The 5495-nt window shown below is 41.1% G+C and overlaps 1 non-coding gene across 1 annotated transcript; it reads left to right on the top strand.

Annotated features, from left to right (window-relative positions):
• Positions 1–2556: 2556 nt before the first annotated feature.
• Positions 2557–2628, top strand: trnac-gca. Its single transcript has one exon. It is a non-coding gene; the product is annotated as a tRNA-Cys (tRNA).
• Positions 2629–5495: the final 2867 nt, after the last annotated feature.

The following is a 5495-nucleotide window of genomic DNA, read 5'->3' as shown; positions in this document are numbered from 1 at the left end:
GGAACTAACAAGAAAATAATAATTAAACACTAAAACAAGAAGCAAAGTAAAGCTGAATACTCAAAATAAACATAACAAAACCAAGACTGTGACATTATCTTCAATAAATGCCTCTTAATATCAGGGTGCTGCCCTTTTAATGACTTTGTCGTAGAGCTGCTGCAGCATGGTGTCATGCAACTTTAGGTGGTCAGGATCTTTCTTAGAAAATCCAAACAAAGTCTGAGACCTGTTGCAGCCAAATGAAGGCATTTTGTGTGATCTAGACATTGACTTTAATAAAGAGCAGTTGCCATCACTGTGTAGATTAGACCAGGATCCACTTCATCTTGGCTTTAAGCAAAAAAAAGAAAAAAAAAAAAACATTCAAAAACCCTTTCCACTTACTACCAGTTGATTGGATAAAGTGTGTGAGTGTTTATACTAAGTAGGAGTGGCACGGTCAAGATAAATGCTTCCTGGAGGTTACTTTGCAAGCAAGATGAATTTTTGCAAGATTTATGAATTCAAAAATTCCTGAATATACATCTTACCAGAAGCCAACAGATGTGTCAGCCTCAATACAGAAATATTTAAGACCAATGAAATGCAGTGAATGTGGCTGGGAAGATGTTTGCTCGTTCCCCTTGGTCGGATTTGCTAACAGTTTGATTTATCTGCTTATAGGTGAAACAAATTCGACAAAGTGATATGTCACATCTGCCACTGCTGCTGTGATTGGCTAAAGACTTGACATGGAGGCATGTACCCAATCAGCTTGAAGAATTGTACTGAATGTCCCTCCCTTTTGTGAACACTTTCTACAGGAGGCTTTCCAGAATGATACTAGTTGAATTCAAATTGAACTACTCCTATCAATCTGGCTTATGCCAGATTTAATTCCCCTTTATAGCAAAATCATAGAATTTAAGTAAACCACAGCTGCCCAGGGTAAAGCTGCCAATGTCTGTTTTTCTAAATTACATCATGACCCAAGCCAATTGTAAAAAAAAAAAAAAAAAATCAGAAGCAGTAACCCCCTTTTAAGTTAAGGAGGGCACCAAACCCAGGTGGTTTTAGACACAAAGGTAGGATTTAAAGGGGTCATAGAATGATTATATAGGGTATTTGGTGCTGGTCCTTAAGGTCTCTGAATAGGGTGTGAAACATTGGTTGGCCTGAAAATGACATATTTGCTGTTCTATGAGCCCTAATGCAAGCCCCAGAATGAAACGCCAAGTTTGCTTCCTTGTATGGTATGCTCATGATTATTTAGATGAACTGTAAGCTGATTGGTTGGTCTACAACAAGCAAAGCTGCTAAGCAAAGATGCATCATAGCAACAAGCACTCAATCACTGAAACATCAAACTGTTGATATGATAGGGTGGCCAGATGTCCTCTTTTTCCCGGACATGTCCCCACTTTTCATACCTAAAAAATGTCTGGGGGGACTTTCAAAATAGTCCAGGATTTTTGTCGACTACAGTGCAGCAGAACCAAGCCGACAGCTCCGGGGCTGGTCCTGTAACCCCTGCGACACATTATATGACCCCTTTAAATAATGTGCTGTAGATTGTCAGAATGACATCGGACATGTAGACAGACCTATAAGACAAATACATATAAGGTTTATCAGCAAAAAAAGGTAAGTTATCTTTTAGGTTAACTCAGTGATTTGGGAGGATCTAGAAATGCCTTAAACAATACTGTCTTAAACAATTCTTTCTCCTTTTAACTCTCTCAGTCTCACATTGGTGTAAGCTTATGTTTGTAGACTTTTGTCTGTGTCTGTGTGTAGCTCTTCAATGGTCTCTCTGTAACATCACAGTAATGTTGGGACCTTTGATGACTCTGTTTGATTAATTTCATGGCAAAACACATTGACATAATGACCCCAAGTTAGTCTGGACATACTGCTGTAAACAAAAACCGAATAATTCTCCATCCACCCCTGAGGCTGACAGCTGTTCTGGGCTGTCATTATGCTATGTTTGGTTGTCAGTAAATATCTATTTTTGTCTCATAAGTCCTGAGGATATTGTTCCAGACATTTTCTACAAAGTTTTAACTTGGGTGTGGGTGTTATGTGGGACAGCCACTTATGGGAAGATTATCACCTGGAACTTGTTCAAAAACATCTCACCGTAAAATAAATGGATCCTCTAACACCCTGCAAAGCTGATTGGAAGCAAAAATAGCTTTTAGAAGTTTAATGCTGTCTTTTTGCCTTGCCGTTACTTTAAAACATGTTTTGACCACTAAACGGCCTAAACTATTTTTGTGAGTGTACTCGTCATCTTCTATTCATCAGAGATGCCCAGACTTCCCTCTCCCCACAAACCTTTTACAGCTCCTCTGTGGAAAGCCCAAGGCGTTTCAGGTCCTGCAGGCAGACATAATTCCTCCAGCATGTCCTCAGCTATCTTCTGGGATAGCTTAGAACCCCTTCGGAGCGATGCTATCCAGGGGGTATTAAAAACAAATGCCCAAGCTACCTCGGTTGACCTCTCTGAATGAGTTCCTGACTCTATATGACCGCATTGCCATACTTACAGCTAGCCACACTAATTAAACAGGGGGTATAGCTCAGTGGTAGAGCATTTGACTGCAGATCAAGAGGTCCCAGGTTCAAATCCTGGTGCCCCCTTCCATTTTAGTGGGGAGTGATGTTCTAGTGGTTAGGGCATATGGTCTGAGGTTGAATCCTGTGGTTGTGAGTTTGATCCCCCACTCCCACAAGACCCTTAACCCAGCGCTGCTCCCCAAGGGGATGAGCTAAATGCAGAGAAGTAATTTCCCTCTGGCATTAGAGTATATAAAGTAAAAATAAATAAATAAGAAATTTAAAAAATTGGCTAAGAGTCTGTTCACAGGCAATGTTCAAGTCTTGAGGTATGGAATGTACTGTATGGTCCAAACAGGTATTGTATGAAATTAGGGGTATCCTTTAAAATAGCTGCAGATAAATGTGAATAACAGCTGATGCACAGATTTTAAAGGCAATCAAAACAGTGAAAGAATGTACAGTTTTACATTGAATGCAATGAAATGTAGCATAACTGGAACAAAATGGGTTAGCTCAGCACCAGGACGCCAGGCTTCAAGGCAGAGCCGAGACAACGAGCTGTAAAACTTTGTCCTAAGATGGCCGCCACTACATATAAGTGTGGCCAAAGATGGAGTAGCTCGAAACTGGCACTTTAGAAACTGGGGAAAATAAACAGAGAATGAAAAACAGAGTGCCGATTCTTCAGTCAGGCTCAGTGAGAATTAGCATTAAGTTCAGAACTCTTACATAAAAACCATCAACAGCTGAAATTCCTGCGAAAATATCTATCCTAACCTCACCCAAGCTTAGAGCACAACAGTAATTATCACATAAAAGGAGGGGAAAAGGTTAACTGTGTTTTCTGGCTAGGTAGAAAGGAGGGAACAATGTCCGTTTCGGGTCAGTTTGCTCAGGAACCCAGTCCACTGATCCAACAGGCCGTTTTGGGAGAGTCTTGAATTATTCTGATGCAAACTAAGAGAAAGATCTACAGGGCTTGATTTGATCACTTATAGCAGCTATATGAGGATGTCTCCTCCTGATAGCTTTGTTGCAGCGGCATTGATAGGCAGTGGCCCATCGTCTAAACAGCAGTGCGGTTCAGTGCTTCACCGCAGCACCTCGGCAACACAGTCGTGCCAGACCTCTTCAGTAGGCAGCAAGCAAGGGTCGACCAGGTGAAAAACTGGATCGTTTCTCTCATCTGCTTCAGAGCAGGCTGGATTGTGATGAAAAATACAATATATTTTGTTCTCTCTGAATCGTAGACAGAATGCAGTCTTGTTTCGTAGTCTGGTAACGTGGCTTCAGCTGAAGACCAGTGTGTCTCGCCTATCAGACCCAGAGGCCACATGACAAAGAGGAAGAAAACATTTGAAATGAGTGTCCAAATGTCCAGTGAATGAAAAAGTAGTGGACTCGAAATTTCCCACAATGCACCTTAAAAATCAATGATCATCCATGGTCACTAGATGAGAAGATGTATCCCGGAATGCTTTGCGAGGAAAGTTCTCCTCGCAAAGCATTATGGAAATTGCTGTCACAGCGAGCCGTGCACCGTGCGGTGGAGGCGGAGTCACATGACAAACAGGGAGCGAAGCGCTATGATCATCTGTCCGAACGGTCAGTTGACTGAGTTCACTATAAAGTCCACTATATAGTCCCTGCTTTATCAAGTGATTGAAGGATCTAGGGGTTAGGGTGTACCCTCGGACACAGCAACAGTGTTGGCTGCTTAAGTAACCTCTGTCACAGGAATTTGACATCAGGGGGTCACTACATCATTTGAAATTTCATCTCCAGAGTCTTGTCCAACATTCTTAACAGACTCAGGGATGTCAAACTTAAGTCCTCTAGGACTGGTATTGTGTGGTATTGGATATCTCTCTGATTCAAAATACCTGAAGTAACTGGCTTAAAAAGATCCTTAGCTTTAAAAACTGAAACAAGCAATAATTCGGTGCTTGGATCCAGTGTCCAGATGCACTTTTAAATACAGCTTCAACTGCTAAACCTTTCGACTGGTCCTTTTGGATCTCAGTGCCTCATTTAATTCAGTCGATCTTAAAATTCCACTAGAAAAGCTTGAACATTTTGTAGGAATTAAGGGATCTGCACTTTGTTGTTTAAATCTTATTTATCTGACAGATTTCAGTATGGTCTTGTTAATGATAAATCCTTCTCAGGCTCCATCCTTACCTGTGTAGTATCAGTGCTAGGGACAATTCTCTTTACTATATTTGTGCTCCTAATTAATAGAATTACCAATTACCTTGTCCCCATTAACTTCTAATCAAATCCAGAATGGAATTTAAAAACCTCCCTCTCACATACAAAATCTTAAATCGCCAAGTTCCATCTTATGCAGGAGATGCAGGAGCTTGGCCTGTTTTTTAATGTAGTTCTGTTTCTCTTACTATGACCAACTGTAAGTGCTCCTTTTCATCCCCTGACATGGGAACTGGTTGGGAGATTATCTACGTGGCTGTGTCTTTCCTGGACAGGGCCACCTTTGGAGCTAATTAACAGTTACCTTTTTGTATATATGCTTCTATCTCCTTAAATCCCAGTCGGCTTTGGCAGTTGGCCGCTAATACTGAGCCTGGTTCTGCTTGAGGTTTCTTCCAGTTTAAAGGAACTTTTCCTCTCCACTGTCACTGCATGCATGCTTGGTGTGAGGGATTGCTGTTGAGACAATGAATCAATGCAATCCGCTGGTTCTCCCTAGATAGAAAACTTTAAACCAATCTAACTGTATGATCTGGTTGAATTGTCTCTGTAAAGTCCCATTAGATTAAATATGTAAATTGGCGCTATATAAATAAACAGAATTGAATTGAAACATTATCAAGCTGTCTGTTAGTCTCCCACTGCATTCTCCACTCACTCAAACTAAGGTATAGTGGAACTCCTATAGTGGAGGTAGGAGCTCCGTTTGGACCTGAAGAAGACAAGCCACCTGTTGA

The sequence above is a fragment of the Cyprinodon tularosa genome, unplaced genomic scaffold (assembly GCF_016077235.1).
Source record: "Cyprinodon tularosa strain WSP-4 unplaced genomic scaffold, ASM1607723v1 ctg105, whole genome shotgun sequence".
Taxonomy (NCBI): domain Eukaryota; kingdom Metazoa; phylum Chordata; class Actinopteri; order Cyprinodontiformes; family Cyprinodontidae; genus Cyprinodon; species Cyprinodon tularosa.
Note: the sequence above shows the minus strand (reverse complement) of the source record. Positions and strands in the feature narration are given on the sequence as shown.